The 13,406-nt window shown below is 44.5% G+C and overlaps 1 pseudogene across 1 annotated transcript; it reads left to right on the top strand.

Moving 5' to 3' along the window:
- The first annotated feature begins 899 nt into the window (after positions 1–899).
- Positions 900–13,155, top strand: LOC308530575 (nucleolin-like; annotated as a pseudogene). The gene is made up of 3 exons: positions 900–918; positions 10,647–10,812; positions 11,256–13,155. The product of its transcript is annotated as a nucleolin-like (transcript).
- Positions 13,156–13,406: the final 251 nt, after the last annotated feature.

Raw genomic sequence — 13,406 nt, 5'->3', positions numbered from 1 at the left:
CTGTCAGGGCTGAAATGTGGGCCGTGTCCTGAATGGCCAGCAGGAATGTTTTCAGCTCTGTGTTTTCCACTTCTGAGACTACTGCAGCCTCCCACAAGCTCTCACACGTGGGGGCCAAGCAGCACGTTTAGTGGTGGAGAAGTGAGCATCCTCAGTGGATCCGGAGGGAGAGCGGTAACTCCATCATAGGCAGGACAAGTCAAGTAGAGAAAAGAATGTAGTTCACCTTACCTAGACATTATCTCTTCAGGTTAAAAATCAAAACAAAACAGCAAAATGGCGGTTGGCTTGCTGGTGATGACAGCCCTCAACATGACTGTCTGTTGAGTCACATGGGCCTATTTAACTGGTTGACCTCTAACCTTGATACCCAGCTGGCACACTGGAATTTTCATCACCCTGGGGACTCCCCTCACTTCTGTCTTGTGTTGGGAAACCCAGTCTTTCCTCTTTCTTGGTGATGCTGTCGTTGTGGTGGAGCACATCCTGTAGCTTCTTAAGGAAGGTTTCTCAGGAGGTCAATTTTTGAGAGTTTGCACATCAGAAAATGTCTTCAACCTCCTTGATTGATAGTTTGGCTGGCTAAGGAATTCAGGAACAGAAAGTAATTTCCTTCAGAATTTTAAAGGCATTGCTCTCCTTGTCTTCTTCTTGAAAGATCTAAACCCATTCTGTTTTTTGATCTTTTGTTGTTGATAATGATGATGATCTGTCACCTTCCCCCCAACACACACCCCAAAGCTTGTTAAATCTTTTTGTTCCCAGAGTTCTGAATTTTTACTGTGATATATCCTGGAAAGGGTCTATTTTTATCAACTCAGGTGGACACAAGAAGGAGACAAATAGAAGCAGGGAGATCAGTGAGGAGGCTGCTGAGATGATACAGGCAGGAGGCAACAATGGACAGGACCAAGTATGGTGAGAGGATGGAGGTGGTGAAATGTGATCATACTTTGAGTAGATTTTGAAGGTAGAATTGATAGAATTTTATGTCAGACTGGATAGAGAATGAAAGAGAAACAAAAGAATAAAGGACAACCCCAAAGTTTTTGGCTTGAACAACTGGAAGGATGAGTCATCTTTCGCTAAGGGCAGAGAGAAAAGATTTGCGCAAGAAAATCAGGAATTTGGTTTTCTTATCCAAATGAGGACCCCAAACAGGCAGTTGGGTTAGGAGTTTGGAGTGGAGAGGAGAGATCAGGCTGGGGAGAGAAATTTGAAAGCCAAGAGCTTACAATGGTATTTAAGGCCATGAGACTGGTTGTGAACACCAATGGGAAGAGGTCAGGACCAAGAACCAAATCTTGAGATTGCGAAGGTGAAATAGAAATGTTTAGGGGTGAAATAGGCAGATTTAGGGAATTTTTAAAATTAAGGATGTGGGAAATTTATATACAGGGCTAAGCGATGCAAAAGGGTACATTTCCATATGACAAGGGAGCAGGGAGCCAGCAGAAGTTATATTTCCATAAGACACGGAGGTTGGGAGAGGCAGTAGTTACATTTCCGTAAGATAAGGGAACTAGGAGTAACCAAAGGTCTATATTTACAAAATAAAGAAGGAGGGCCTCACATGTCCCATGTGAGGTTTGACCTTTGAGCTCAGAAATTGCTATGGTGAGCAAATCAAAGGGGAACAGTGGCCAATCAGAGGGGATATCGAGGCACAAAACTGCAGCCTTTATAAACCCGGGAAAAAGAAACTCGGTGGGACTCTTCCCCCTCCCCATGTGGGAGTCTGTGCTGTGAGATTCTTTCCTCCTCCCCATGTGGGAGTCTGTACTTGATCTTCAATAAATTTCCACTTTTGCTATACCATCTTCTGTCCGTGGTTTCATTCTTCAACCCTGACAGACAAAGAATGGGGGAAGCCATCCTGCCCAGGGGAACACCTCATGTTCCAGTCCAAAAATCCCGTATCAAAGGAACATCCAACAGGCGTACTATTCTGAAAGCCAAACAAAAAAAAGAAGGATGGATTGCTTAACCATGCCATATGCTGCTTGTGGCCCCGCCAGTGGCTCAGTGGTTGAGCATCAACCTATGAACCAGAAGGTCACAGTTTGATTCCCAGGCAGGGCACATGCCAGGGTTGCAGGCTCAATCCTCAGTGTGGGGCGTGCAGGAGGCAGCCGATCAATGATTCTCTGTCATATTTTTTAAAATGCTGCCGATGGACCAAGGTTACTGAAAGAATTGAACTCTGGATTTAGCAACACAGAGGTCATTGGTGACAGTGAGGAACTATTGAGAGATTTGTTTTTCATGACTTCACATCATGCTGTGTTGGAAGAACCATGACTTACGTAACCAATTCCCTACTGAGGGATATTTAGGTTGTCCCCTATCTTTTGCTCTTTCAGAGCATTGTAATGACGAACCTCATGCACGCATCTTTTTGCGCTCTCTGCATGTGCCGTTCTCCTACACACGAATTTCTGGGTCAGAGAGTAGGTGCATTTCTAATGCTGCCGCAGGCTGTCTACCAGTTGACACTCTCACCAACAGTGTGTGCTTTCCCCCCACTGGGGTCTTGCCAATACAGCTGTTGCCAACCTTTTTGTGCTTACCAATTTGTTTTAGTAAACAGTGATATCTCAGTACTGTTTCAATCTGTATTTATTTTGCTTCAAGTCATGCCTTCTATCTTCTCATATATTGAAGAGCCACATTTATTTCCTTTTCTAGGAACTATCCGTTCATATTCTCTGTGCATTTTTCCCCATGGAATTGTGCCTTGATTGTGGGAAATTTATATACATATTAGGGAAATTGGCCCTTAGTGTGTGATATGATTTGTATTTTCCCCATTTTTGGTAGTATTAATTCTGAATTGATCAAATTTAGACTTTCTCTATAAAAGATGAAGATTTAGCCATGGCTAGTGTGACTCGGTTGGGCATCACCCGGTGCACCAGGTGGTTGCCAGTTCAAATCCTGGTCAAGGGCACATGCTCAAGTTGAAAACCCCATGCCCAGTAGGGGGTGTGCAGGAGGCAGCTGATTGATGTTTCTTTCTCACATTGATGTTTTTCTCTCTCCCTCTCTCATCCTCTCTCTAAAAGTCAATAAACTATTCTTTTTTAAAAAAAAAAATCAAGGTTTAAATGTCTTAGCCCACCACCCTTTCTCTCCCTCCCCTGTAATTCCTGTTATGAGAACTTAAGCTACCACATTTAATTATCTTGGAAACACAAACTCCTCACCGCAGGCTTCTCCGGTAAAGCTGGGGTAATGTGGTCACGTTCAATAATGTTGTCGTCGTTGTAGGAGAATCAGAAATTATCAAGAAGGCTATGTGACAGGCACCTCCGTGTGAAACCTCTGTCCTGAGTGGGTCTTGTGTCAAAAGACGGCTGATCATTTTGAACATCCAGTGACTCCTATTTTAGAGTGTGGTTTTCAAACTTTCTTGCCTCCAGTTCAGAATCAGAAAAGTATTTACATTACAACTCAGCACACATACATCTCTGCACCTATTATTTAGCTGAAAGTTTTCTGTATCTTGTGTAGGATGCCCAACCCAGCATTGTCCACAGCAGTGCTGGCTGAGGTAGGCTGTTCTGTTCTTTCTCACTTTTGTGTTAAGTGCCTGTCCAAATCCACTTCATTCATTTCAAGGCCTTAGCAGGCCCAAAGCCTCCTTTCTATAACAAATATGTATTTTAAACTTTTCTATTCAGATATTTTTAAAATTTATGTTTTGTATTCAATTTGAGTGAGGTATAATCTACATCACTATGACAATGAAATACAGCCACTATAAATACCCAGTTCGATGAGTTTTGACAATTGTATACCACCCAGTCAAGGTAGAGGACATTTCTATCACTCCAGAAAGTTTTTTTGTGCCCCTTTATTGTCAGTCCTCTCACCACCCACTCTCACACCTGGGGATAACAGCTGTTCTGATATTTATTGCCATAGATTAGTGTTATAATAAATGTTTTTATAGGCTCTTTTTACTACCCTGTAATGAAATTTATGGATAATGTAACCTATCCACATACAAAAAAATTTAATCAAGATAATGGTCTCATTGTAATACAAAGGAAGAATAAGAGTAAAGTTATTTGTAATACAATTATGAAATGCTCAGTCTGATTAAACTGCAAAACATAATTATGGGGTTTAGGGTCTGTACTAGGGGCAGAATCTTCGAGAATGCTGTCAGGAGTACCACAAATGAAAACAGACCCAAGCACACTGTACTGGTGATTCAAAGAACAAAACGGTAAACAATGTACAAACCTCCCTTGCTGTTTTTTTTTTAATCCTCAGCTGAAGATATTTTTTCCATTGATTTTTAGAGAAAATAGAAGGGAAGGAGGGAAGGGGAAGAGAGTGAAGCGTGGCTGTGAGACACATTGATTGGTTGCCTCCTGGAGCCGATGGGGGGTAGGGGATAGGTGTGGGGCTGGGATTGAACCTGCAGCTGAGGCATTTGCCCTTGACTGGTAATCAAACCCAAAACCCTTTGGTCCCCAGGCCAACACTCTAACCATTGAGCAACTGGCTAAGGATAAACCTCCCTTGTTTTAACCAGTATTTGCATTCTAGAAAATTGTAAATGTTTTTTATGAGTAAAATGGAGCTCAGTACTGAGTCTGGGTAACTAGAAACAGGTTCTCTACCTCCAATGTCTCATGGGACTGACTATCCGGAACACTATGGGCCACCTCATGGGACATTTGGCCTCCTCACGCTCCCCAAAATCCCTGTAACAAAAACCCAAGCACCCCTGGGGAGTAGCAGCCACTCCAGGAATGAGTCTCTCTACCACAATTCCTAAAGCATTGCTGTAGAAAATAGTCTCATTAGTTTTGGGGGTCCTGGGTTCAAATGTTGAGCTGTCTGGGCTTTGTGGTGGGGAGGAGCAGGAAGGTAGAGGGTGTGAGCAGCCAGTTAGCCAGTGAAGCCCTGATTTCCTGTCTCCCTCCCACTTCCCACCTGGCTTCACCTTGCTCGTCTTGCAGGCCCATTCTGCAGGCCGTGGCTCAAGGTCCCCTCTCACTGTTCCAGGGGCAATGGCTTCCCAAACAAGTTCTTTCCTCGAGAAATTTGTTGACTTGTCTATCCCTTTGCCTGGTCTTCCTCCTTTCCTTTCCCTTTGGGGATTTGCCCTCTTTGATTCCACGGCATTTCAGTGGAATCTCCAGATGTTCTAAGCATGTAGACTGCAGGCCCCTGAGCCAAGGCCAGCCCACGGTCATGTTACTCTGACCCAGACAGTGGGCCCTAGTGGTGTGGCCAACTTGAAGGAGAAACATAAGGACTTAAGAACTCCACCCCTTATTAGCTGGGTGACTTTGGGCACATCTCTTAACTCCTCTGGACCTCCATTTCCTCAAATTAAAAAATGAGGATAATGGCCAGCCAGTGTGGCTTGGTCCCCAGTGCCCAAGTTGGGGGCTCGATCCCCAGAGTGGGGCATGCAGGAGGCAGCCAATCCATGATTCTATCTCGTCATTGATGTGTTTAGCTCTCCCTCTCCCTCTCCATTTCTCTCTGAAATCAATAAAAATATATTTTTAAATGAGGATCATGATAATACTTATGCAGGAAAGAATTAACTCAACAGACCTGAGTTGCTCAAATCCTGCACATTCTCAAGAAGGTCCTGTTGTCATGACTGGCCCTTGGCCAACACCTGGGAATTAGGCTCTCTAAATGTTCTGATAAGTGTCTTGCATGCTTGGAGTCTTAAATCACCCCAAGCACCTGTCTAGATAGTGTGTGCAAACAAGGTCCTTTGTGGTTGAACACCTGCTCCCCTTTTGGGGGTCTGGAGTTTCAGTTACTGCCACCATGTGCCTGAGTGGCAGACCACAGCAACAACTCTGGACTCCTGAGTTCCCAGGTAGACAGCACTTTGCATGTGTTGCCACATGCCATTGCCGGGGGACTTACGTACATCCAGTGTGACTGCAGTGGGAAAGGACTCTTGAAAGCTTGTGCCTGGTTTCCTTTGAAACCCTTTTTCTCCCCCTTTTCCCTTTGCTGATTTTGCTTTGGATCCTTTACTGTAACAAACTATAACTGTGAGGATTACAACTTTTGAGTCCTGTGAGTGAGTGTACCTAGTGAATGACCAAACCCAAAGGTGGTCTTGGAGGGCCCCAACATGTTGCCCAAGACTATCTGGGATGTGGCAAAAGGAAACCCAATTCCAAAAGGCTCTGAAGATAAGGACATTTATGCTCCTTCAGAACCAGGAGGGTTGAGGCAGGGCTATACCTGGTTAGTGCAGTGGCTCAGCGATGGCAGCAAGGGGCGTCTCTGGCCATTTTTCCCTTTCCTCCTCCTCAGCATGGTGGCATCCGTCCTGGGACCAGCCTCCTCGTTGTCCCAAGATGGCCCCAGTGCCTCCTGCATGACTGAATTTTCACTCAACTCTGCCACATGCACATGGAGAAGTACATAACTATACAGCATAAATGAATTACTATAGTGCAAACACCCATGTAACCACCAAGAAATAGAGCATTGCCTTATCCCAAAGTCCCCCTCATCATGCCCCTCCCAATCTCTGAACCCCTCCAACTCAAGGGAGTGTATATACCTCAGTTTTTATCAAGCAGGAGGAACTCCCCAAAGCCCACCCCCATCATTCTTCCCACAGACCTGGACATCTCAACCTCAAATGAAAACAATTCCCTGAGAATATTGCTGACTGGTACCTGAAAAAAAATAGGGCTCTCTAATCCAGGGGTAAGGGGCTTGGCTGTGGGGTGGGCAACGTGTCCATTAGTTCAGCAGGGACATCTACCATCGATAGAAACTTTGAGCATCAAGTGGAGTCTATCTCTTCTAAACACTCCCCCTTCCCAATGGGTTTCCAGCCCTGCCTTCAGTCAGGAGAATCTATTGTCACAATGGGTGTTTTGTTTGCAAAACCTTTTTTACTAGAAGTTTCAAACATACAGAAAAATGAGAGAATAGGATAAACACAACCTATTACTTCCATCTAGATTTAATAATTATTAATAATTTGCTCTGTTTGCTTTGTTCTTGTTTTTTTTGTGTTTTTTTTTTTTTTCTGAGGCTTTTGAGAGTAAGTTGCAGACATGATGACTGTTCACCCTAAATACTTAAGCACACATCTAAGAATCGGGTCATTCTCCGACTCAAGTACTTCCATCATCCCTCCTAAGTCCGTATTACCTTCTACTTGGTCCATCTCAAATTTCCCTAATGGCCTCAAGATTGTCTTTTATAGTGGGTTTTATTTGCCTTACCTCCCTCCCTCCCTTCCCCTTTCTAAGTTTTCCAAAATCATGATTCAATCAAGATTCAGTCATGCCTGACTGGTTTGGTTCAGTGGATAGAGCGTCGGCCTGTGGACGCAAGGGTCCCAGGTTCGATTCCGGTCAAGGGCATGTACCTTGGTTGTGAGCACATCCCCAGTAGGGGGTGTGCAGAAGGCAGCTGCTCGATGTTTCTCTCTCATCGATGTTTCTAACTCTCTATCCCTCTCCCTTCCTCTCTGTAAAAAAATCAATAAAATATATTTTAAAAAAAAAGATTCAGTCATAGCTTTGGTTGTTATGTGCCTATATTCCCTTTGAGTTTAGAACAGTTTTCCACATATACATACATTTATTTTCTAGGATGGTGACTTTTTGAAGAAGTCCAGGATGGGTGCTCTTTACAGTGTCCCACTTCTGGAGTCATCTAACTTGTCTTTCTATCCTCCCTTATTGATTTCAAGCACTCAAAGGATTGTATATTCCTTATCTCATTGAGTGCTCACAGCACAGGAAGTATGTTTCCTTATTAGTCATTTCCACTTTACAGATGAGGAAACTGAGGTCAGAGTGATTAGGTAGCTTGTTCATATCATCTAACTAGTCAGTGGTAAAGCCTGGAACTGAACTCTGGTGTCTTGCATTCCACAGCTTATCCCAGTACTCCATAGCCACCACCCCCACCCCCATGCTTCCACGAGCATTAAGAAACATGACCGTGAGCATTACCTGCAGGTGCTACTTCAGGAAAAGTATTCTGAATTGCATCTGACTTTGAATCATCTATACTAATAAAAGGGTAATATGCTAATTAGGACAGACATGTTCCAGACGTCCTTCCAGACAAAGCTGCAGCAGCTGTGAGGGCCGAGGCGTGGCTGTGAAGGGTCCAGGCTCAGGCAGCTGTGGGCAGCTGCAAAAAGCCCAAGATCAGGCCAGCAGTGGCAGGAGCAGTGGGGTAATGGGGGCGGCACCTTACCCTGATCCACCAGGTCGCCTCCTGCAGAGGGAGGCCAGACTGGGGCTTAGGCCAGGGCCAAGACAAAGGTGGTTAGGGAAGATTAGGCTGCCAGGGGAGCAAGTTAGGGTCAATCAGGCTGGCAAGGGGGCAAGGTAGGAGCAATAAGGCCAGCAGGGGGGCAAGGTAGGGGCGATCAGGCTGGCAGGCAGAGGCAGTTAGCCTAAACAGGCAGTCAGACATCCCCTGAAGGGTCCCAGATTGAAGATGGTGAAGGCCGGGCTGAGGGACTCCCGCCCTGTGCATGAATTTCATGCACTGGGTCTCTAATCTATGCTAATAAAAGGGTAATATGCTAATTAGACAGGACGTCTTCTGGATGACCTTCCGGATGTCCTTCCGGACAAAGCCATGGTGGCCGAGCTGAGGCAGAGGCAGTTAGGAGTGATGAGGCTGGCACGGGAGAGCAGTTAGGGGGATCAGGCCGGCAGGCAGATGAGTGGTTAGGAGCCAGCAGTCCCGGATTGAAAGAAGGATGTCCCATGGGGATCAGGCCTGACCCAGCAGTCGGACATCCCCCGAGGGTCCTGGATTGGAGAGGGTGCAGGCCGGGCTGAGGGACCTCCCCCCCCCCCGCCCCCGCCTGCATGAATTTTGTGCATTGGGCCTCTAGTCTATAATAATAAAAGTGTAATATGCTAATTAGATCAGACATCCTTCCGGACAACCTTCTGGATGAAGCTAGGGCTGTGAGGGAAGCCCGGGTCCGGGTGCCAGAGGGAATCCAGTGCTTGCAGCCAGGGGAAGGAAGGCCTACTCTTGCACAAGTTTCATGCATCAAGGCCTCTAGTGTAAATATAATCTCTTTGAGGCTTCTCACAGAGACAGTTAGCTGCTTGGCGATCACCATCAACCCTCATTTTGGCCAGCTTGGTGTTGGACACCCATGCACATGAAGAGAAGACCCAAGAAAGAAAGAGGGTAAACTCTGCACTATGTTTCCCCAGGTGATAGCCCCAGTTTATGTCCAAACCACACAAATTGGGGCTATCACCTGGGGAAACAGTGCAGTTTCTCTAAGGCCAAGTTTCCCAAACCTCAGTGGATCATGTACCATTTGAGATTTTTAGCTATATTTGAGGACTACTTCAACTATTATTTACTTACTATTCTTTTTTAAATCAATTTTAGACTTAATTTAGTTAAAGGGTAACTTTATATCACTTTTTAACATTTTTTTCTTTGAAAAAATAAATGTTCATTTTTTTGTACCACCTAAGATCTCACTAGTGTGTTCTACTCTTTGAGAGATGCTGTTCTTGGAGGAAATAGGTGACAATTTCCAGAGAGATTTTTCTGTTGAAGGTGGGAAACTGGCCCAGAGATGTAGAAGAGAAGACAGGAATGATTGATTGGATGTCTGAAGAGAGGTAATAAAGTCAGAGCCCTCCAGGGTTGGAGACAGAAGAGTTTGCTGCTGTGTCAAAGGTACTGGGGAGATGGGGTAGGAGGTGCCTCTGAGCACTTTTGAACAACCACATCCTGGTTACCCATAAATCTCTTGCACTGGGCTTCCCAGACATCTGTAGCATTGGGTGGTGAAAGAGCGTCTGGGAGAATACTCCCTTAGGTGGCTTAGAGTGGGCCAGTGGCCAAATAAAAATACTAGTAAAAACAGCTCATGTTCAGAACTCTCAGAACCCACCAGTGTTTCAGGGAAAATGTTTACAAATACGCACACTCACTCATACTTGTACACCCACATACACACACAACTTCCATCAATGAATGCTTTGGGCTGCAAATAAACATACAGAGATTTGATGGTCTGTCCAGATGCTCAGTGATGTCATTGGCAGCCCAGGTTTGTGTTTCCCTACTCTGCGGTCCCTAGCTTCAGCTTCATCCTCACATTATTGTTGGAAGGCTGCCAACACCAATACAACATGACTCCTTGTTTGACTTCAGCAGGAGAGAGAGAGAGAGAGAGAGAGAGAGAGAGAGAGAGAGAGAGAGAGAGAGAGAGAACCTTGTCTTCCTGAGGAACCTTCCCCAAGAGGGAGAAGGATACTGTTCAGGTGTTCAGAAGAAGCAATTAGTAATGACACTGATTAACACTTACCTGGCACTTTCGGTGCTATAGGCTCTGATACACCCTATTTCACCAACTCTAAGATACCTTGCTTATAAAAGGCATCTTAGAAAAAACACAGCTAATTAGCCCTTCCTGGGTAGTTCACTTGGTTAGAACATCATCCTGATACTCCAAGGTTGCATGTTCAATCCCCAGTCAGGGCACATACAAGAATCAACCAATGAAGTCTTGAACTCTAGCTGGTAGAGAAATGAACGTGCTCTGGTTCTTCTGGTACCAGCGGCCACCATCGACGCTGTTTGATTCCTCTGGGCACACACTCCACTGTCATAAGCTGCCATTATAGTGAAGCTCACAAAGGCCGGTAAAAATCAAGGTAACCCTAAGAAAATGGCTCCCCCTCCAAAGGAGGTAGAAGATAGTGAAGATGAGGAAATGTCAGATGAAGAAGATGAAAGCAGTAGAGAAGAAGTTATCATTCCTCAGAAAAAAAGGCAAGAAGGCTACCACAGGTACATCTACACAATGGAATTCTATGCTGCTTTAAAAAAAGAAAGAATTCTTACCATTTGTAACAGCATGGATGGAACTAAAGAGCATTATGTTAAGTGAAATAAGTCAGTCAGAGAAAGATAAATATCACATGATCTCACTCATTTGTGGAATATAATGAACAACATAAACTGATGAACAAAAATAGAACCAGAGATATAGAAGCATCGAACAGACTGTACTACCTATGAAGGAAGGCAGGGGGTGAGGGAGTAAGAGATCAACCAAAGGACTTGTATGCACACATATGAGCAAAACCAATGGACACAGATAGGGGGTAAGGGCTTGTGCTTGGGGGTGGGGGTGGCCAAGGAGAGGTCAATGGGGGAAAAGGGAGACTCATCTAATACTTAAAACAATAAAAAATTTAAATTTTAAAAAAAGAAGGCTACCACAACTCCAGGAAAGAAGATGATGGTTTCCCCAACAAAAAAGATTGCAGTTGCCACACCAGGCAAGAAAGTGGTTGTCACCCCTGGAAAAAAGGCAGCAGTTACACCAGCCAAAGCATTAGCCACACCTGGTAAGAAGGGTGGCACAACAGGCAAAGCACTGGTAGCAACCCCTGGAAAAAGGGGAGCAGCCACCCCAGTCAAGAGAGCAAAGAATGGCAAGAATGCCAAGAAGGAAGATAGTGATGAGGAAGATGATGATGACAGTGAAGAGGAGGATGAGGAAGAGGATGAGGAGGAGGAGGAGGAGGAGGAGGAGAAGGAGGAGGATGAAGATGAGGATGAATTTGAGCCAGCACTGATGAAAGCTACGCTGCTGCTCCTGCCTCAGATGGTGAGGATGATGATGAAGATGAGGATGGAAGATGGTGATGAAGATGAGGATGATGAAGAAGATGACTCTGAAAAAGAACCCATGGAGATTGCACCAGCCAAAAGTAAGAAAGCTCCCATAAAAGCTGTTCCTGCGAAGGCTAAGAGCACAGTTGAGGATGAAGAGGAGGATGATAAAGAGGAGGAGGATGAAGTTGATGAGGAGGACAATGATGAGGAACAGGAGGAGGAGGAAGATGAAGAGGAGGAGGAAGAGCCTGTCAAAGAAGCACCTGGAAAACAAAAGAAGGAAATGGCCAAACAGAAAGCTACTCCTGAGGCCAAGAAACAGAAATTAGAAGCCACAGAACCAACTACGGCTTTCATTCTCTTTGATGGAAACCTGAACTCCAGCAAGACTGCTCCTGAATTAAAAAATGGGTATCAGTAATGTTTTTGCTAAAAACGATCTTGCTGTTGTAGACATCAGAATTGGTGTGTCCAGGAAGTTGGGCTATGTGGGTTTTTAATCTTCTGAGGACCTGGAAAAAGCCTTAGAACTCACTGATTTAAAAGTTGTTGGCAATGAAATTAAACTAGAAAAAAAAAAAACAAAGGAAAAAGGCATTAGGAAAGATAGAGATGCAAGAATACTTTTGGCAAAAAAATCTGCCTTATGTGGTAAAGTTACTCAGGACAAATTAAAAGAAGTGTTTGAAGATGTTATGGAGATCAGATTAGTCAGCAAGGATGGGAAGAATAAATGGATTGCTTATATTGAATTTAAGACAGAAGCTGATGCAGAGAAAACCTTGGAAGAAAAGCAGGGAACAGAAATAGATGGGCGATCCATTTCTCTGTACTATACTGGAAAGGTCAAAATCAAGACCATAGGGATGGAAAGAACAGCACTTGGAATGGTAAATCAAAAATTCTGGTTTTAAGCAACCTTTCCTACAGTGCAACAGAAGAAACTCTTCAGGAAGTATTTGAGAAGGCAACTTTTACCAAAGTGCCCCAGAACCAAAATGGCAAATCTAAAGGGTATGCATTTATAGAATTTGCTTCATTTGAAGATGCTAAAGAAGCTTTAAATTCCTGAAATAAAAGAGAAATAGAGGGCAGAGAAATCAGGCTAGAATTGCAATGACCCAGAGGATCACCTAATGATAGCCAGCCAACCAAAACTCTGTTTGTCAAAGGTCTGTCTGAGGAGACTGCGGAAGAGACATTTGATGGCTCTATCCGGGCAAGGATAGTCACTTATCGGGAGACGGGCTCTTCCAAATGGTTTGGTTTTGTAAACCTCAACAGTGAGGGAGATGCCAAAGCTGCCAAGGAGGCATGGAAAATGGTGAAATTGATGGAAACAAAGTTAATTTGGACTGGGCCAAGCCTAAGGGTGAAGGTCGCTTCGGGGGTCATGGTGGAGGCAGAGGTGGCTTTGGAGGTAGAGGCTGGGGAAGTTTTGGAGGTCGAGGAGGCAGAAGAGGAGGAGGAGACCATAAGCCACAAGGAAAGAAGATGAAGTTTGAATAGTTTCTTCTACCCCTGTCTTTCCATCTTCCATTTGAAAAAGAAAGGACTCTGTTGTTTTCACTCTGTTACCTGATCAATGACAGAGCCTTCTAAGGACATTCCAAGACAGTATACAGTCCTGTGGTCTACTTGGAAATCCATTTAGGTAACATTTCAAAGGAGATACCCAGTTGGTTTTGTCTGGATATTCGTATAAACTTTTTAAAGAGAGGAATGATAGAGCTAACCCTTATCTGTAAGTTTTGAATTTA

Source organism: Myotis nattereri (assembly GCF_964212035.1).
Source record: "Myotis nattereri genome assembly, chromosome: 15".
In the NCBI taxonomy this organism is placed as follows: domain Eukaryota; kingdom Metazoa; phylum Chordata; class Mammalia; order Chiroptera; family Vespertilionidae; genus Myotis; species Myotis nattereri.
This window is presented reverse-complemented; position numbering and strand designations above follow the sequence as displayed.